Source organism: Pleurodeles waltl, chromosome 4_1 (genome assembly GCF_031143425.1).
Source record: "Pleurodeles waltl isolate 20211129_DDA chromosome 4_1, aPleWal1.hap1.20221129, whole genome shotgun sequence".
Classification (NCBI taxonomy): Eukaryota; Metazoa; Chordata; class Amphibia; order Caudata; family Salamandridae; genus Pleurodeles; species Pleurodeles waltl.
In genome coordinates, this window is record NC_090442.1 from 56,085,698 (window position 1) to 56,106,016 (window position 20,319).

The following is a 20,319-nucleotide window of genomic DNA, read 5'->3' on the forward strand; positions in this document are numbered from 1 at the left end:
CACCAATGCTTCACTTACATAGGCTGAGCAGAGAGCCCTGCCGTAGACAGTAGTGATGAGGCCCATGCATTCGCTTGGGACACCTATGAACAAAGTTTGCATGGCAAGCCTTGGACTGCCAAACATTCACATGCTGATGGCAGGAATCAGATGCAGGAGACTGAAACTATGAATGTTTCTGCTTTTGCTAAGGACAGTGGTTTGGGGCCAGTGTTGTGCTTGACAGAGCACGACATCAGCCTGCTCTCTGGCTGCTCCCGGGAGAAGTGGCTGACAGAAAGCACCCTCCAGACCACCAGCAATCTTGTGTTTCACAACATGCCACTGTCACTGGACTTTCCTTCTGGGAAAGCCTAGTCACTGACCTGGCCAGATTCCCTGTCCTCCCCAAAATCCTGGGGAGAAACGGGCAGAGTTCTGCGCCCTGCACCCTCTTTCGCGTCCCTAACGCGCTCCCAACGCGCCCTACAGCCCTGGTCGGGCACAGCCCTGGTCGGGCTCATACCACTGGGGCCTCTGCCGAGGAAGAGCCCCGGAAGCCTAGGGCCAGGCCTATTGCACAGGCATCTTAGACCAGGCCATTCCGGGATTGCTGTGTTTCACGTCCTGCCCTTCAACACTCCTGGGAGGGCTTTCCCTGAGAACCCTCATGTCTCTGCCCTCCCAGGAGGCTGTGGTTCTATGCAAAATAGGGGGTGCACCACGGGCCGTCCCCTTTCCTCTCTCTCGCCAATATCTTTCACCAAAGCTGAGCCCTGCAGGTAAATGTATCTATCTGGCTGAGGGGCCAGGGAGGGCCTTTGCCTGCAGTCTTACAAGCCAGAGTGCAGAGAAGGCAGCAGCTCTGGGACCGGGACTCTGCTCAAAGACATATCTAACATGCCACAGTGGAGCTGAGATGGGCAAGACACGTGTCTTACAGGCTGGCAGCACACCAAGACAGTGGCAGGAAACTATGCTAACAAGGAAAGAGAAAAGTCACGTGTCTCGTGGCCTTCCCACCATTAGACAGTACTCTGCGCAAGAAAACATCCAACAGTGACAGGACAACCAAGCAAATGACAAACGCCGTGCTGAATAAAGTCATCTTACATGACATTTCGTACAAAGGCCCAGATCATGGGGATGATCGCGCAGCAGAAGCAGCAAGTATCAGAGCCACCGAACCTGGGGTGAGTTACACGAGGAGAAAGGGCGACATGGGGACAGGGGCTATGGGCTCAGGGAACAGCTACCACAATGCAACCTCGGGTGTGGGGATGCCACTCATTGCGGGTACTGCCCTGGGATTTCCTTTTAGAAAGAATCGCTGGTTAAAGTGTAGTGCACAAAAAACCCAACTCCTCGATTACACTATTAGATAACATCCTTTAACTGCCCCACCCACCCTGTGTGAGTCTCACCCACTTCCCGCCTGCTCCCTCTAGTCTGAGAGTTGTATCTCCACAAAAAACACACAGTGGGGCTCAATGAGCTGCTCATGTCTGACATGGACACCTAAGCAGTGCTGGATTCACAACCTGAAAGCCTGCAAAGGAAAGTGTGCCCGGCAGAAGATAAGCTGCCTGGCAACTCAGAACCTTCTTCTAAGAGAAGTAAGACATGTCACAATGGAGTCTAAGCCTACCTGTCTTATGCCAGGACCTTAGAGCTGCAGGCAGGAGCACAAAGGTAAAAACATATATTGAGTCCCAACACGCTCACTGCGGTGGTTGGTCTCTGTGGCGCAATCGGTTAGTGCGTTTGGCTGTTAGCCGAAAGGTTGGTGGTTCAAGTCCACCCAGGGACGTATGCTTTTGCCTACATCAAGTCCTGAATTAAAACACAGCTGTCTGGCTTTGCTCTTAGAGCTCTCGCTTTGCCTGAGTGACATGCTCTATCTCAACATTTCTATCTTCTCTCATCTCTTCACCTCTAGTCATTTCCACCAATAGGACTGGAAACGGGACACCAAGCCTTCTACTTTAACCACAGGCGTACTGAGGGCCAATAAAAGGCACAGAAGCATTTCTTGATCCGGGGCTGAGAACTGCATGCACAGGGACCTCGTGGCGCAACGGTAGCGCGTCTGACTCCAGATCAAAAGGTTGCGTGTTCAAATCACGTCGGGGTCACTCTTTGACATTTTTTTGCCCACCAAGTCTATATCTCTGACTTCTAAAGCAAAGCCAAAAGAAGGGCGCTTTGCATTGGCCGGGAATCGAACCCGGGCCTCCCGCGTGGCAGGCGAGAATTCTACCACTGAACCACCAATGCTTCACTTACATAGGCTGAGCAGAGAGCCCTGCCGTAGACAGTAGTGATGAGGCCCATGCATTCGCATGGGACACCTATGAACAAAGTTTGCATGGCAAGCCTTGGACTGCCAAACGTTCACATGCTGATGGCAGGAATCAGATGCAGGAGACTGAAACTATGAATGTTTCTGCTTTTGCTAAGGACAGTGGTTTGGGGCCAGTGTTGTGCTTGACAGAGCACGACATCAGCCTGCTCTCTGGCTGCTCCCGGGAGAAGTGGCTGACAGAAAGCACCCTCCAGACCACCAGCAATCTTGTGTTTCACAACATGCCACTGTCACTGGACTTTCCTTCTGGGAAAGCCTAGTCACTGACCTGGCCAGATTCCCTGTCCTCCCCAAAATCCTGGGGAGAAACGGGCAGAGTTCTGCGCCCTGCGCCCTCTTTCGCGTCCCTAACGCGCTCCCAACGCGCCCTACAGCCCTGGTCGGGCTCATACCACTGGGGCCTCTGCCGAGGAGGAGCCCCGGAAGCCTAGGGCCAGGCCTATTGCACAGGCATCTTAGACCAGGCCATTCCGGGATTGCTGTGTTTCACGTCCTGCCCTTCAACACTCCTGGGAGGGCTTTCCCTGAGAACCCTCATGTCTCTGCCCTCCCAGGAGGCTGTGGTTCTATGCAAAATAGGGGGTGCACCACGGGCCGTCCCCTTTCCTCTCTCTCGCCAATATCTTTCACCAAAGCTGAGCCCTGCAGGTAAATGTATCTATCTGGCTGAGGGGCCAGGGAGGGCCTTTGCCTGCAGTCTTACAAGCCAGAGTGCAGAGAAGGCAGCAGCTCTGGGACCGGGACTCTGCTCAAAGACATATCTAACATGCCACAGTGGAGCTGAGATGGGCAAGACACGTGTCTCACAGGCAGGCAGCACAACAAGACAGTGGCAGGAAACTATGCTAACAAGGAAAGAGAAAAGTCACGTGTCTCGTGGCCTTCCCACCATTAGACAGTAGTCTGCGCAAGAAAACATCCAACAGTGACAGGACAACCAAGCAAATGACAAACGCTGTGCTGAATAAAGTCATCTTACATGACATTTCGTACAAAGGCCCAGATCATGGGGATGATCGCGCAGAAGCAGCAAGTATCAGAGCCACCGAACCTGAGGTGAGTTACACGAGGAGAAAGGGCGACATGGGGACAGGGGCCAGGGGCTCAGGGAACAGCTACCACAATGCAACCTCGGGTGTGGGGATGCCACTCATTGCGGGTACTGCCCTGGGATTTCCTTTTAGAAAGAATCGCTGGTTAAAGTGTAGTGCACAAAAAACCCAACTCCTCGATTACACTATTAGATAACATCCTTTAACTGCCCCACCCACCCTGTGTGAGTCTCACCCACTTCCCGCCTGCTCCCTCTAGTCTGAGAGTTGTATCTCCACAAAAAACACACAGTGGGGCTCAATGAGCTGCTCATGTCTGACATGGACACCTAAGCAGTGCTGGATTCACAACCTGAAAGCCTGCAAAGGAAAGTGTGCCCGGCAGAAGATAAGCTGCCTGGCAACTCAGAACCTTCTTCTAAGAGAAGTAAGACATGTCACAATGGAGTCTAAGCCTACCTGTCTTATGCCAGGACCTTAGAGCTGCAGGCAGGAGCACAAAGGTAAAAACATATATTGAGTCCCAACACGCTCACTGCGGTGGTTGGTCTCTGTGGCGCAATCGGTTAGCGCGTTCGGCTGTTAACTGAAAGGTTGGTGGTTCAAGCCCACCCAGGAACGTATGCTTTTGCCTACATCAAGTCCTGAATTAAAACACAGCTGTCTGGCTTTGCTCTTAGAGCTCTCGCTTTGCCTGCGTGACATGCTCTATCTCAACATTTCTATCTTCTCTCATCTCTTCACCTCTAGTCATTTCCACCAATAAGACTGGAAACGGGCCACCAAGCCTTCTACTTTAACCACAGGTGTACTGAGGGCCAATAAAAGGCACAGAAGCATTTCTTGATCCGGGGCTGAGAACTGCATGCACAGGGACCTCGTGGCGCAACGGTAGCGCGTCTGACTCCAGATCAGAAGGTTGCGTGTTCAAATCACGTCGGGGTCACTCTTTGACATTTTTTTCCCCACCAAGTCTATATCTCTGACTTCTAAAGCAAAGCCAAAAGAAGGGCGCTTTGCATTGGCCGGGAATCGAACCCGGGCCTCCCGCGTGGCAGGCGAGAATTCTACCACTGAACCACCAATGCTTCACTGACATAGGCTGAGCAGAGAGCCCTGCCGTAGACAGTAGTGATGAGGCCCATGCATTCGCATGGGACACCTATGAACAAAGTTTGCATGGCAAGCCTTGGACTGCCAAACGTTCACATGCTGATGGCAGGAATCAGATGCAGGAGACTGAAACTATGAATGTTTCTGCTTTTGCTAAGGACAGTGGTTTGGGGCCAGTGTTGTGCTTGACAGAGCACGACATCAGCCTGCTCTCTGGCTGCTCCCGGGAGAAGTGGCTGACAGAAAGCACCCTCCAGACCACCAGCAATCTTGTGTTTCACAACATGCCACTGTCACTGGACTTTCCTTCTGGGAAAGCCTAGTCACTGACCTGGCCAGATTCCCTGTCCTCCCCAAAATCCTGGGGAGAAACGGGCAGAGTTCTGCGCCCTGCGCCCTCTTTCGCGTCCCTAACGCGCTCCCAACGCGCCCTACAGCCCTGGTCGGGCACAGCCCTGGTCGGGCTCATACCACTGGGGCCTCTGCCGAGGAGGAGCCCCGGAAGCCTAGGGCCAGGCCTATTGCACAGGCATCTTAGACCAGGCCATTCCGGGATTGCTGTGTTTCACGTCCTGCCCTTCAACACTCCTGGGAGGGCTTTCCCTGAGAACCCTCATGTCTCTGCCCTCCCAGGAGGCTGTGGTTCTATGCAAAATAGGGGGTGCACCACGGGCCGTCCCCTTTCCTCTCTCTCGCCAATATCTTTCACCAAAGCTGAGCCCTGCAGGTAAATGTATCTATCTGGCTGAGGGGCCAGGGAGGGCCTTTGCCTGCAGTCTTACAAGCCAGAGTGCAGAGAAGGCAGCAGCTCTGGGACCGGGACTCTGCTCAAAGACATATCTAACATGCCACAGTGGAGCTGAGATGGGCAAGACACGTGTCTCACAGGCTGGCAGCACACCAAGACAGTGGCAGGAAACTATGCTAACAAGGAAAGAGAAAAGTCACGTGTCTCGTGGCCTTCCCACCATTAGACAGTACTCTGCGCAAGAAAACATCCAACAGTGACAGGACAACCAAGCAAATGACAAACGCCGTGCTGAATAAAGTCATCTTACATGACATTTCGTACAAAGGCCCAGATCATGGGGATGATCGCGCAGCAGAAGCAGCAAGTATCAGAGCCACCGAACCTGGGGTGAGTTACACGAGGAGAAAGGGCGACATGGGGACAGGGGCTATGGGCTCAGGGAACAGCTACCACAATGCAACCTCGGGTGTGGGGATGCCACTCATTGCGGGTACTGCCCTGGGATTTCCTTTTAGAAAGAATCGCTGGTTAAAGTGTAGTGCACAAAAAACCCAACTCCTCGATTACACTATTAGATAACATCCTTTAACTGCCCCACCCACCCTGTGTGAGTCTCACCCACTTCCCGCCTGCTCCCTCTAGTCTGAGAGTTGTATCTCCACAAAAAACACACAGTGGGGCTCAATGAGCTGCTCATGTCTGACATGGACACCTAAGCAGTGCTGGATTCACAACCTGAAAGCCTGCAAAGGAAAGTGTGCCCGGCAGAAGATAAGCTGCCTGGCAACTCAGAACCTTCTTCTAAGAGAAGTAAGACATGTCACAATGGAGTCTAAGCCTACCTGTCTTATGCCAGGACCTTAGAGCTGCAGGCAGGAGCACAAAGGTAAAAACATATATTGAGTCCCAACACGCTCACTGCGGTGGTTGGTCTCTGTGGCGCAATCGGTTAGCGCGTTCGGCTGTTAATCGAAAGGTTGGTGGTTCAAGCCCACCCAGGGACGTATGCTTTTGCCTACATCAAGTCCTGAATTAAAACACAGCTGTCAGGCTTTGCTCTTAGAGCTCTCGCTTTGCCTGCGTGACATGCTCTATCTCAACATTTCTATCTTCTCTCATCTTTTCACCTCTAGTCATTTCCACCAATAGGACTGGAAACGGGACACCAAGCCTTCTACTTAACCACAGGCGTACTGAGGGCCAATAAAAGGCACAGAAGCATTTCTTGATCCGGGGCTGAGAACTGCATGCACAGGGACCTCGTGGTGCAACGGTAGCGCGTCTGACTCCAGATCAAAAGGTTGCGTGTTCAAATCACGTCGGGGTCACTCTTTGAAATTTTTTTGCCCACCAAGTCTATATCTCTGACTTCTAAAGCAAAGCTAAAAGAAGGGCGCTTTGCATTGGCCGGGAATCGAACCCGGGCCTCCCGCGTGGCAGGCGAGAATTATACCACTGAACCACCAATGCTTCACTTACATAGACTGAGCAGAGAGCCCTGCCGTAGACAGTAGTGATGAGGCCCATGCATTCGCATGGGACACCTATGAACAAAGTTTGCATGGCAAGCCTTGGACTGCCAAACGTTCACATGCTGATGGCAGGAATCAGATGCAGGAGACTGAAACTATGAATGTTTCTGCTTTTGCTAAGGACAGTGGTTTGGGGCCAGTGTTGTGCTTGACAGAGCACGACATCAGCCTGCTCTCTGGCTGCTCCCGGGAGAAGTGGCTGACAGAAAGCACCCTCCAGACCACCAGCAATCTTGTGTTTCACAACATGCCACTGTCACTGGACTTTCCTTCTGGGAAAGCCTAGTCACTGACCTGGCCAGATTCCCTCTCCTCCCCAAAATCCTGGGGAGAAACGGGCAGAGTTCTGCGCCCTGCGCCCTCTTTCGCGTCCCTAACGCGCTCCCAACGCGCCCTACAGCCCTGGTCGGGCTCATACCACTTGGGCCTCTGCCGAGGAAGAGCCCCGGAAGCCTAGGGCAAGGCCTATTGCACAGGCATCTTAGACCAGGCCATTCCGGGATTGCTGTGTTTCACGTCCTGCCCTTCAACACTCCTGGGAGGGCTTTCCCTGAGAACCCTCATGTCTCTGCCCTCCCAGGAGGCTGTGGTTCTATGCAAAATAGGGGGTGCACCACGGGCCGTCCCCTTTCCTCTCTCTCGCCAATATCTTTCACCAAAGCTGAGCCCTGCAGGTAAATGTATCTATCTGGCTGAGGGGCCAGGGAGGGCCTTTGCCTGCAGTCTTACAAGCCAGAGTGCAGAGAAGGCAGCAGCTCTGGGACCGGGACTCTGCTCAAAGACATATCTAACATGCCACAGTGGAGCTGAGATGGGCAAGACACATGTCTCACAGGCAGGCAGCACAACAAGACAGTGGCAGGAAACTATGCTAACAAGGAAAGAGAAAAGTCACGTGTCTCGTGGCCTTCCCACCATTAGACAGTAGTCTGCGCAAGAAAACATCCAGCAGTGACAGGACAACCAAGCAAATGACAAACGCTGTGCTGAATAAAGTCATCTTACATGACATTTCGTACAAAGGCCCAGATCATGGGGATGATCGCGCAGAAGCAGCAAGTATCAGAGCCACCGAACCTGAGGTGAGTTACACGAGGAGAAAGGGCGACATGGGGACAGGGGCTAGGGGCTCAGGGAACAGCTACCACAATGCAACCTCGGGTGTGGGGATGCCACTCATTGCGGGTACTGCCCTGGGATTTCCTTTTAGAAAGAATCGCTGGTTAAAGTGTATTGCACAAAAAACCCAACTCCTCGATTACACTATTAGATAACATCCTTTAACTGCCCCACCCACCCTGTGTGAGTCTCACCCACTTCCCGCCTGCTCCCTCTAGTCTGAGAGTTGTATCTCCACAAAAAACACACAGTGGGGCTCAATGAGCTGCTCATGTCTGACATGGACACCTAAGCAGTGCTGGATTCACAACCTGAAAGCCTGCAAAGGAAAGTGTGCCCGGCAGAAGATAAGCTGCCTGGCAACTCAGAACCTTCTTCTAAGAGAAGTAAGACATGTCACAATGGAGTCTAAGCCTACCTGTCTTATGCCAGGACCTTAGAGCTGCAGGCAGGAGCACAAAGGTAAAAACATATATTGAGTCCCAACACGCTCACTGCGGTGGTTGGTCTCTGTGGCGCAATCGGTTAGTGCGTTTGGCTGTTAGCCGAAAGGTTGGTGGTTCAAGTCCACCCAGGGACGTATGCTTTTGCCTACATCAAGTCCTGAATTAAAACACAGCTGTCTGGCTTTGCTCTTAGAGCTCTCGCTTTGCCTGAGTGACATGCTCTATCTCAACATTTCTATCTTCTCTCATCTCTTCACCTCTAGTCATTTCCACCAATAGGACTGGAAACGGGACACCAAGCCTTCTACTTTAACCACAGGCGTACTGAGGGCCAATAAAAGGCACAGAAGCATTTCTTGATCCGGGGCTGAGAACTGCATGCACAGGGACCTTGTGGCGCAACGGTAGCGCGTCTGACTCCAGATCAGAAGGTTGCGTGTTCAAATCACGTCGGGGTCACTCTTTGACATTTTTTTCCCCACCAAGTCTATATCTCTGACTTCTAAAGCAAAGCCAAAAGAAGGGAGCTTTGCATTGGCCGGGAATCGAACCCGGGCCTCCCGCGTGGCAGGCGAGAATTCTACCACTGAACCACCAATGCTTCACTTACATAGGCTGAGCAGAGAGCCCTGCCGTAGACAGTAGTGATGAGGCCCATGCATTCGCATGGGACACCTATGAACAAAGTTTGCATGGCAAGCCTTGGACTGCCAAACGTTCACATGCTGATGGCAGGAATCAGATGCAGGAGACTGAAACTATGAATGTTTCTGCTTTTGCTAAGGACAGTGGTTTGGGGCCAGTGTTGTGCTTGACAGAGCACGACATCAGCCTGCTCTCTGGCTGCTCCCGGGAGAAGTGGCTGACAGAAAGCACCCTCCAGACCACCAGCAATCTTGTGTTTCACAACATGCCACTGTCACTGGACTTTCCTTCTGGGAAAGCCTAGTCACTGACCTGGCCAGATTCCCTGTCCTCCCCAAAATCCTGGGGAGAAACGGGCAGAGTTCTGCGCCCTGCGCCCTCTTTCGCGTCCCTAACGCGCTCCCAACGCGCCCTACAGCCCTGGTCGGGCTCATACCACTGGGGCCTCTGCCGAGGAAGAGCCCCGGAAGCCTAGGGCCAGGCCTATTGCACAGGCATCTTAGACCAGGCCATTCCGGGATTGCTGTGTTTCACGTCCTGCCCTTCAACACTCCTGGGAGGGCTTTCCCTGAGAACCCTCATGTCTCTGCCCTCCCAGGAGGCTGTGGTTCTATGCAAAATAGGGGGTGCACCACGGGCCGTCCCCTTTCCTCTCTCTCGCCAATATCTTTCACCAAAGCTGAGCCCTGCAGGTAAATGTATCTATCTGGCTGAGGGGCCAGGGAGGGCCTTTGCCTGCAGTCTTACAAGCCAGAGTGCAGAGAAGGCAGCAGCTCTGGGACCGGGACTCTGCTCAAAGACATATCTAACATGCCACAGTGGAGCTGAGATGGGCAAGACACGTGTCTCACAGGCAGGCAGCACAACAAGACAGTGGCAGGAAACTATGCTAACAAGGAAAGAGAAAAGTCACGTGTCTCGTGGCCTTCCCACCATTAGACAGTAGTCTGCGCAAGAAAACATCCAACAGTGACAGGACAACCAAGCAAATGACAAACGCTGTGCTGAATAAAGTCATCTTACATGACATTTCGTACAAAGGCCCAGATCATGGGGATGATCGCGCAGAAGCAGCAAGTATCAGAGCCACCGAACCTGAGGTGAGTTACACGAGGAGAAAGGGCGACATGGGGACAGGGGCTAGGGGCTCAGGGAACAGCTACCACAATGCAACCTCGGGTGTGGGGATGCCACTCATTGCGGGTACTGCCCTGGGATTTCCTTTTAGAAAGAATCGCTGGTTAAAGTGTAGTGCACAAAAAACCCAACTCCTCGATTACACTATTAGATAACATCCTTTAACTGCCCCACCCACCCTGTGTGAGTCTCACCCACTTCCCGCCTGCTCCCTCTAGTCTGAGAGTTGTATCTCCACAAAAAACACACAGTGGGGCTCAATGAGCTGCTCATGTCTGACATGGACACCTAAGCAGTGCTGGATTCACAACCTGAAAGCCTGCAAAGGAAAGTGTGCCCGGCAGAAGATAAGCTGCCTGGCAACTCAGAACCTTCTTCTAAGAGAAGTAAGACATGTCACAATGGAGTCTAAGCCTACCTGTCTTATGCCAGGACCTTAGAGCTGCAGGCAGGAGCACAAAGGTAAAAACATATATTGAGTCCCAACACTCTCACTGCGGTGGTTGGTCTCTGTGGCGCAATCGGTTAGCGCGTTCGGCTGTTAACCGAAAGGTTGGTGGTTCAAGCCCACCCAGGAACGTATGCTTTTGCCTACATCAAGTCCTGAATTAAAACACAGCTGTCTGGCTTTGCTCTTAGAGCTCTCGCTTTGCCTGCGTGACATGCTCTATCTCAACATTTCTATCTTCTCTCATCTCTTCACCTCTAGTTATTTCCACCAATAAGACTGGAAACGGGCCACCAAGCCTTCTACTTTAACCACAGGCGTACTGAGGGCCAATAAAAGGCACAGAAGCATTTCTTGATCCGGGGCTGAGAACTGCATGCACAGGGACCTCGTGGCGCAACGGTAGCACGTCTGACTCCAGATCAGAAGGTTGCGTGTTCAAATCACGTCGGGGTCACTCTTTGACATTTTTTTCCCCACCAAGTCTATATCTCTGACTTCTAAAGCAAAGCCAAAAGAAGGGCGCTTTGCATTGGCCGGGAATCGAACCCGGGCCTCCCGCGTGGCAGGCGAGAATTCTACCACTGAACCACCAATGCTTCACTTACATAGGCTGAGCAGAGAGCCCTGCCGTAGACAGTAGTGATGAGGCCCATGCATTCGCATGGGACACCTATGAACAAAGTTTGCATGGCAAGCCTTGGACTGCCAAACGTTCACATGCTGATGGCAGGAATCAGATGCAGGAGACTGAAACTATGAATGTTTCTGCTTTTGCTAAGGACAGTGGTTTGGGGCCAGTGTTGTGCTTGACAGAGCACGACATCAGCCTGCTCTCTGGCTGCTCCCTGGAGAAGTGGCTGACAGAAAGCACCCTCCAGACCACCAGCAATCTTGTGTTTCACAACATGCCACTGTCACTGGACTTTCCTTCTGGGAAAGCCTAGTCACTGACCTGGCCAGATTCCCTGTCCTCCCCAAAATCCTGGGGAGAAACGGGCAGAGTTCTGCGCCCTGCGCCCTCTTTCGCGTCCCTAACGCGCTCCCAACGCGCCCTACAGCCCTGGTCGGGCTCATACCACTGGGGCCTCTGCCGAGGAAGAGCCCCGGAAGCCTAGGGCCAGGCCTATTGCACAGGCATCTTATACCAGGCCATTCCGGGATTGCTGTGTTTCACGTCCTGCCCTTCAACACTCCTGGGAGGGCTTTCCCTGAGAACCCTCATGTCTCTGCCCTCCCAGGAGGCTGTGGTTCTATGCAAAATAGGGGGTGCACCACGGGCCGTCCCCTTTCCTCTCTCTCGCCAATATCTTTCACCAAAGCTGAGCCCTGCAGGTAAATGTATCTATCTGGCTGAGGGGCCAGGGAGGGCCTTTGCCTGCAGTCTTACAAGCCAGAGTGCAGAGAAGGCAGCAGCTCTGGGACCGGGACTCTGCTCAAAGACATATCTAACATGCCACAGTGGAGCTGATATGGGCAAGACACGTGTCTCACAGGCAGGCAGCACACCAAGACAGTGGCAGGAAACTATGCTAACAAGGAAAGAGAAAAGTCACGTGTCTCGTGGCCTTCCCACCATTAGACAGTAGTCTGCGCAAGAAAACATCCAACAGTGACAGGACAACCAAGCAAATGACAAACGCCGTGCTGAATAAAGTCATCTTACATGACATTTCGTACAAAGGCCCAGATCATGGGGATGATCGCGCAGCAGAAGCAGCAAGTATCAGAGCCACCGAACCTGGGGTGAGTTACACGAGGAGAAAGGGCGACATGGGGACAGGGGCTATGGGCTCAGGGAACAGCTACCACAATGCAACCTCGGGTGTGGGGATGCCACTCATTGCGGGTACTGCCCTGGGATTTCCTTTTAGAAAGAATCGCTGGTTAAAGTGTAGTGCACAAAAAACCCAACTCCTCGATTACACTATTAGATAACATCCTTTAACTGCCCCACCCACCCTGTGTGAGTCTCACCCACTTCCCGCCTGCTCCCTCTAGTCTGAGAGTTGTATCTCCACAAAAAACACACAGTGGGGCTCAATGAGCTGCTCATGTCTGACATGGACACCTAAGCAGTGCTGGATTCACAACCTGAAAGCCTGCAAAGGAAAGTGTGCCCGGCAGAAGATAAGCTGCCTGGCAACTCAGAACCTTCTTCTAAGAGAAGTAAGACATGTCACAATGGAGTCTAAGCCTACCTGTCTTATGCCAGGACATTAGAGCTGCAGGCAGGAGCACAAAGGTAAAAACATATATTGAGTCCCAACACGCTCACTGCGGTGGTTGGTCTCTGTGGCGCAATCAGTTAGCGCGTTCGGCTGTTAACCGAAAGGTTGGTGGTTCAAGCCCACCCAGGGACGTATGCTTTTGTCTACATCAAGTCCTGAATTAAAACACAGATGTCTGGCTTTGCTCTTAGAGCTCTCGCTTTGCCTGCGTGACATGCTCTATCTCAACATTTCTATCTTCTCTCATCTCTTCACCTCTAGTCATTTCCACCAATAGGACTGGAAACGGGACACAAAGCCTTCTACTTTAACCACAGGCGTACTGAGGGCCAATAAAAGGCACAGAAGCATTTCTTGATCCGGGGCTGAGAACTGCATGCACAGGGACCTCGTGGCGCAACGGTAGCGCGTCTGACTCCAGATCAGACTGTTGCGTGTTCAAATCACGTCGGGGTCACTCTTTGACATTTTTTTCCCCACCAAGTCTATATCTCTGACTTCTAAAGCAAAGCCAAAAGAAGGGCGCTTTGCATTGGCTGGGAATCAAACCCGGGCCTCCCGCGTGGCAGGCGAGAATTCTACCACTGAACCACCAATGCTTCACTTACATAGGCTGAGCAGAGAGCCCTGCCGTAGACAGTAGTGATGAGGCCCATGCATTCGCATGGGACACCTATGAACAAAGTTTGCATGGCAAGCCTTGGACTGCCAAACGTTCACATGCTGATGGCAGGAATCAGATGCAGGAGACTGAAACTATGAATGTTTCTGCTTTTGCTAAGGACAGTGGTTTGGGGCCAGTGTTGTGCTTGACAGAGCACGACATCAGCCTGCTCTCTGGCTGCTCCCGGGAGAAGTGGCTGACAGAAAGCACCCTCCAGACCACCAGCAATCTTGTGTTTCACAACATGCCACTGTCACTGGACTTTCCTTCTGGGAAAGCCTAGTCACTGACCTGGCCAGATTCCCTGTCCTCCCCAAAATCCTGGGGAGAAACGGGCAGAGTTCTGCGCCCTGCGCCCTCTTTCGCGTCCCTAACGCGCTCCCAACGCGCCCTACAGCCCTGGTCGGGCACAGCCCTGGTCGGGCTCATACCACTGGGGCCTCTGCCGAGGAAGAGCCCCGGAAGCCTAGGGCCAGGCCTATTTTACAGGCATCTTAGACCAGGCCATTCCGGGATTGCTGTGTTTCACGCCCTGCCCTTCAACACTCCTGGGAGGACTTTCCCTGAGAACCCTCATGTCTCTGCCCTCCCAGGAGGCTGTGGTTCTATGCAAAATAGGGGGTGCACCACGGGCCGTCCCCTTTCCTCTCTCTCGCCAATATCTTTCACCAAAGCTGAGCCCTGCAGGTAAATGTATCTATCTGGCTGAGGGGCCAGGGAGGGCCTTTGCCTGCAGTCTTACAAGCCAGAGTGCAGAGAAGGCAGCAGCTCTGGGACCGGGACTCTGCTCAAAGACATATCTAACATGCCACAGTGGAGCTGAGATGGGCAAGACACGTGTCTCACAGGCTGGCAGCACACCAAGACAGTGGCAGGAAACTATGCTAACAAGGAAAGAGAAAAGTCACGTGTCTCGTGGCCTTCCCACCATTAGACAGTAGTCTGCGCAAGAAAACATCCAACAGTGACAGGACAACCAAGCAAATGACAAACGCCGTGCTGAATAAAGTCATCTTACATGACATTTCGTACAAAGGCCCAGATCATGGGGATGATCGCGCAGCAGAAGCAGCAAGTATCAGAGCCACCGAACCTGGGGTGAGTTACACGAGGAGAAAGGGCGACATGGGGACAGGGGCTATGGGCTCAGGGAACAGCTACCACAATGCAACCTCGGGTGTGGGGATGCCACTCATTGCGGGTACTGCCCTGGGATTTCCTTTTAGAAAGAATCGCTGGTTAAAGTGTAGTGCACAAAAAACCCAACTCCTCGATTACACTATTAGATAACATCCTTTAACTGCCCCACCCACCCTGTGTGAGTCTCACCCACTTCCCGCCTGCTCCCTCTAGTCTGAGAGTTGTATCTCCACAAAAAACACACAGTGGGGCTCAATGAGCTGCTCATGTCTGACATGGACACCTAAGCAGTGCTGGATTCACAACCTGAAAGCCTGCAAAGGAAAGTGTGCCCGGCAGAAGATAAGCTGCCTGGCAACTCAGAACCTTCTTCTAAGAGAAGTAAGACATGTCACAATGGAGTCTAAGCCTACCTGTCTTATGCCAGGACATTAGAGCTGCAGGCAGGAGCACAAAGGTAAAAACATATATTGAGTCCCAACACGCTCACTGCGGTGGTTGGTCTCTGTGGCGCAATCGGTTAGCGCGTTCGGCTGTTAACCGAAAGGTTGGTGGTTCAAGCCCACCCAGGGACGTATGCTTTTGTCTACATCAAGTCCTGAATTTAAACACAGCTGTCTGGCTTTGCTCTTAGAGCTCTCGCTTTGCCTGCGTGACATGATCTATCTCAACATTTCTATCTTCTCTCATCTCTTCACCTCTAGTCATTTCCACCAATAGGACTGGAAACGGGACACAAAGCCTTCTACTTTAACCACAGGCGTACTGAGGGCCAATAAAAGGCACAGAAGCATTTCTTGATCCGGGGCTGAGAACTGCATGCACAGGGACCTCGTGGCGCAACGGTAGCGCGTCTGACTCCAGATCAGACGGTTGCGTGTTCAAATCACGTCGGGGTCACTCTTTGACATTTTTTTCCCCACCAAGTCCATATCTCTGACTTCTAAAGCAAAGCCAAAATAAGGGCGCTTTGCATTGGCCGGAATCGAACCCGGGCCTCCCGCGTGGCAGGCGAGAATTCTACCAGTGAACCACCAATGCTTCACTTACATAGGCTGAGCAGAGAGCCCTGCCGTAGACAGTAGTGATGAGGCCCATGCATTCGCATGGGACACCTATGAACAAAGTTTGCATGGCAAGCCTTGGACTGCCAAACGTTCACATGCTGATGGCAGGAATCAGATGCAGGAGACTGAAACTATGAATGTTTCTGCTTTTGCTAAGGACAGTGGTTTGGGGCCAGTGTTGTGCTTGACAGAGCACGACATCAGCCTGCTCTCTGGCTGCTCCCGGGAGAAGTGGCTGACAGAAAGCACCCTCCAGACCACCAGCAATCTTGTGTTTCACAACATGCCACTGTCACTGGACTTTCCTTCTGGGAAAGCCTAGTCACTGACCTGGCCAGATTCCCTGTCCTCCCCAAAATCCTGGGGAGAAACGGGCAGAGTTCTGCGCCCTGCGCCCTCTTTCGCGTCCCTAACGCGCTCCCAACGCGCCCTACAGCCCTGGTCGGGCTCATACCACTGGGGCCTCTGCCGAGGAGGAGCCCCGGAAGCCTAGGGCCAGGCCTATTGCACAGGCATCTTAGACCAGGCCATTCCGGGATTGCTGTGTTTCACGTCCTGCCCTTCAACACTCCTGGGAGGGCTTTCCCTGAGAACCCTCATGTCTCTGCCCTCCCAGGAGGCTGTGGTTCTATGCAAAATAGGGGGTGCACCACGGGCCGTCCCCTTTCCTCTCCCTCGCCAATATCTTTCACCAAAGCTGAGCCCTGCAGGTAAATGTATCTATCTGGCTGAGGGGCCAGGGAGGGCCTTTGCCTGCAGTCTTACAAGCCAGAGTGCAGAGAAGGCAGCAGCTCTGGGACCGGGACTCTGCTCAAAGACATATCTAACATGCCACAGTGGAGCTGAGATGGGCAAGACACGTGTCTCACAGGCAGGCAGCACAACAAGACAGTGGCAGGAAACTATGCTAACAAGGAAAGAGAAAAGTCACGTGTCTCGTGGCCTTCCCACCATTAGACAGTAGTCTGCGCAAGAAAACATCCAACAGTGACAGGACAACCAAGCAAATGACAAACGCTGTGCTGAATAAAGTCATCTTACATGACATTTCGTACAAAGGCCCAGATCATGGGGATGATCGCGCAGAAGCAGCAAGTATCAGAGCCACTGAACCTGAGGTGAGTTACACGAGGAGAAAGGGCGACTTGGGGACAGGGGCTAGGGGCTCAGGGAACAGCTACCACAATGCAACCTCGGGTGTGGGGATGCCACTCATTGCGGGTACTGCCCTGGGATTTCCTTTTAGAAAGAATCGCTGGTTAAAGTGTAGTGCACAAAAAACCCAACTCCTCGATTACACTATTAGATAACATCCTTTAACTGCCCCACCCACCCTGTGTGAGTCTCACCCACTTCCCGCCTGCTCCCTCTAGTCTGAGAGTTGTATCTCCACAAAAAACACACAGTGGGGCTCAATGAGCTGCTCATGTCTGACATGGACACCTAAGCAGTGCTGGATTCACAACCTGAAAGCCTGCAAAGGAAAGTGTGCCCGGCAGAAGATAAGCTGCCTGGCAACTCAGAACCTTCTTCTAAGAGAAGTAAGACATGTCACAATGGAGTCTAAGCCTACCTGTCTTATGCCAGGACCTTAGAGCTGCAGGCAGAAGCACAAAGGTAAAAACATATATTGAGTCCCAACACGCTCACTGCGGTGGTTGGTCTCTGTGGCGCAATCGGTTAGCGTGTTCGGCTGTTAACCGAAAGGTTGGTGGTTCAAGCCCACCCAGGGACGTATGCTTTTGCCTACATCAAGTCCTGAATTAAAACACAGCTGTCTGGCTTTGCTCTTAGAGCTCTCGCTTTGCCTGAGTGACATGCTCTATCTCAACATTTCTATCTTCTCTCATCTCTTCACCTCTAGTCATTTCCACCAATAGGACTGGAAACGGGCCACCAAGCCTTCTACTTTAACCACAGGCGTACTGAGGGCCAATAAAAGGCACAGAAGCATTTCTTGATCCGGGGCTGAGAACTGCATGCACAGGGACCTCGTGGCACAACGGTAGCGCGTCTGACTCCAGATCAGAAGGTTGCGTGTTCAAATCACGTCGGGGTCACTCTTTGACATTTTTTTCCCCACCAAGTCTATATCTCTGACTTCTAAAGCAAAGCCAAAAGAAGGGCGCTTTGCATTGGCCGGGAATCGAACCCGGGCCTCCCGCGTGGCAGGCGAGAATTCTACCACTGAACCACCAATGCTTCACTTACATAGGCTGAACAGAGAGCCCTGCCGTAGACAGTAGTGATGAGGCCCATGCATTCGCATGGGACACCTATGAACAAAGTTTGCATGGCAAGCCTTGGACTGCCAAACGTTCACATGCTGATGGCAGGAATCAGATGCAGGAGACTGAAACTATGAATGTTTCTGCTTTTGCTAAGGACAGTGGTTTGGGGCCAGTGTTGTGCTTGACAGAGCACGACATCAGCCTGCTCTCTGGCTGCTCCCGGGAGAAGTGGCTGACAGAAAGCACCCTCCAGACCACCAGCAATCTTGTGTTTCACAACATGCCACTGTCACTGGACTTTCCTTCTGGGAAAGCCTAGTCACTGACCTGGCCAGATTCCCTGTCCTCCCCAAAATCCTGGGGAGAAACGGGCAGAGTTCTGCGCCCTGCGCCCTCTTTCGCGTCCCTAACGCGCTCCCAACGCGCCCTACAGCCCTGGTCGGGCACAGCCCTGGTCGGGCTCATACCACTGGGGCCTCTGCCGAGGAAGAGCCCCGGAAGCCTAGGGCCAGGCCTATTGCACAGGCATCTTAGACCAGGCCATTCCGGGATTGCTGTGTTTCACGTCCTGCCCTTCAACACTCCTGGGAGGGCTTTCCCTGAGAACCCTCATGTCTCTGCCCTCCCAGGAGGCTGTGGTTCTATGCAAAATAGGGGGTGCACCACGGGCCGTCCCCTTTCCTCTCTCTCGCCAATATCTTTCACCAAAGCTGAGCCCTGCAGGTAAATGTATCTATCTGGCTGAGGGGCCAGGGAGGGCCTTTGCCTGCAGTCTTACAAGCCAGAGTGCAGAGAAGGCAGCAGCTCTGGGACCGGGACTCTGCTCAAAGACATATCTAACATGCCACAGTGGAGCTGAGATGGGCAAGACACGTGTCTCACAGGCAGGCAGCACAACAAGACAGTGGCAGGAAACTATGCTAACAAGGAAAGAGAAAAGTCACGTGTCTCGTGGCCTTCCCACCATTAGACAGTAGTCTGCGCAAGAAAACATCCAACAGTGACAGGACAACCAAGCAAATGACAAACGCTGTGCTGAATAAAGTCATCTTACATGACATTTCGTACAAAGGCCCAGATCATGGGGATGATCGCGCAGAAGCAGCAAGTATCAGAGCCACCGAACCTGAGGTGAGTTACACGAGGAGAAAGGGCGACATGGGGACAGGGGCCAGGGGCTCAGGGAACAGCTACCACAATGCAACCTCGGGTGTGGGGATGCCACTCATTGCGGGTACTGCCCTGGGATTTCCTTTTAGAAAGAATCGCTGGTTAAAGTGTAGTGCACAAAAAACCCAACTCCTCGATTACACTATTAGATAACATCCTTTAACTGCCCCACCCACCCTGTGTGAGTCTCACCCACTTCCCGCCTGCTCCCTCTAGTCTGAGAGTTGTATCTCCACAAAAAACACACAGTGGGGCTCAATGAGCTGCTCATGTCTGACATGGACACCTAAGCAGTGCTGGATTCACAACCTGAAAGCCTGCAAAGGAAAGTGTGCCCGGCAGAAGATAAGCTGCCTGGCAACTCAGAACCTTCTTCTAAGAGAAGTAAGACATGTCACAATGGAGTCTAAGCCTACCTGTCTTATGCCAGGACCTTAGAGCTGCAGGCAGGAGCACAAAGGTAAAAACATATATTGAGTCCCAACACGCTCACTGCGGTGGTTGGTCTCTGTGGCGCAATCGGTTAGCGCGTTCGGCTGTTAACTGAAAGGTTGGTGGTTCAAGCCCACCCAGGAACGTATGCTTTTGCCTACATCAAGTCCTGAATTAAAACACAGCTGTCTGGCTTTGCTCTTAGAGCTCTCGCTTTGCCTGCGTGACATGCTCTATCTCAACATTTCTATCTTCTCTCATCTCTTCACCTCTAGTCATTTCCACCAATAAGACTGGAAACGGGCCACCATGCCTTCTACTTTAACCACAGGCGTACTGAGGGCCAATAAAAGGCACAGAAGCATTTCTTGATCCGGGGCTGAGAACTGCATGCACAGGGACCTCGTGGTGCAGCGGTAGCGCGTCTGACTCCAGATCAGAAGGTTGCGTGTTCAAATCACGTCGGGGTCACTCTTTGACATTTTTTTCCCCACCAAGTCTATATCTCTGACTTCTAAAGCAAAGCCAAAAGAAGGGCGCTTTGCATTGGCCGGGAATCGAACCCGGGCCTCCCGCGTGGCAGGCGAGAATTCTACCACTGAACCACCAATGCTTCACTTACATAGGCTGAGCAGAGAGCCCTGCCGTAGACAGTAGTGATGAGGCCCATGCATTCGCATGGGACACCTATGAACAAAGTTTGCATGGCAAGCCTTGGACTGCCAAACGTTCACATGCTGATGGCAGGAATCAGATGCAGGAGACTGAAACTATGAATGTTTCTGCTTTTGCTAAGG

The 20,319-nt window shown here is 52.5% G+C and overlaps 9 non-coding genes across 9 annotated transcripts; 3 read left to right on the forward strand and 6 right to left on the reverse strand.

Annotated features, from left to right (window-relative positions):
* Window positions 1-2,185: 2,185 nt before the first annotated feature.
* Window positions 2,186-2,256, reverse strand: TRNAG-GCC (transfer RNA glycine (anticodon GCC)). The gene has a single exon. It is a non-coding gene; the product is annotated as a tRNA-Gly (tRNA).
* A 2,014-nt stretch (window positions 2,257-4,270) lies between these two features.
* On the forward strand, window positions 4,271-4,342 carry TRNAW-CCA (transfer RNA tryptophan (anticodon CCA)). Its single transcript has one exon. It is a non-coding gene; the product is annotated as a tRNA-Trp (tRNA).
* A 71-nt stretch (window positions 4,343-4,413) lies between these two features.
* On the reverse strand, window positions 4,414-4,484 carry TRNAG-GCC (transfer RNA glycine (anticodon GCC)). Its single transcript has one exon. It is a non-coding gene; the product is annotated as a tRNA-Gly (tRNA).
* A 4,403-nt stretch (window positions 4,485-8,887) lies between these two features.
* On the reverse strand, window positions 8,888-8,958 carry TRNAG-GCC (transfer RNA glycine (anticodon GCC)). Its single transcript has one exon. It is a non-coding gene; the product is annotated as a tRNA-Gly (tRNA).
* A 2,157-nt stretch (window positions 8,959-11,115) lies between these two features.
* Window positions 11,116-11,186, reverse strand: TRNAG-GCC (transfer RNA glycine (anticodon GCC)). The gene has a single exon. It is a non-coding gene; the product is annotated as a tRNA-Gly (tRNA).
* A 3,937-nt stretch (window positions 11,187-15,123) lies between these two features.
* TRNAN-GUU (transfer RNA asparagine (anticodon GUU)) lies at window positions 15,124-15,197 on the forward strand. Its single transcript has one exon. It is a non-coding gene; the product is annotated as a tRNA-Asn (tRNA).
* Window positions 15,198-17,350: 2,153 nt separating this feature from the next.
* TRNAN-GUU (transfer RNA asparagine (anticodon GUU)) lies at window positions 17,351-17,424 on the forward strand. Its single transcript has one exon. It is a non-coding gene; the product is annotated as a tRNA-Asn (tRNA).
* A 396-nt stretch (window positions 17,425-17,820) lies between these two features.
* On the reverse strand, window positions 17,821-17,891 carry TRNAG-GCC (transfer RNA glycine (anticodon GCC)). Its single transcript has one exon. It is a non-coding gene; the product is annotated as a tRNA-Gly (tRNA).
* A 2,173-nt stretch (window positions 17,892-20,064) lies between these two features.
* Window positions 20,065-20,135, reverse strand: TRNAG-GCC (transfer RNA glycine (anticodon GCC)). Its single transcript has one exon. It is a non-coding gene; the product is annotated as a tRNA-Gly (tRNA).
* Between the last annotated feature and the right edge of the window lie 184 nt (window positions 20,136-20,319).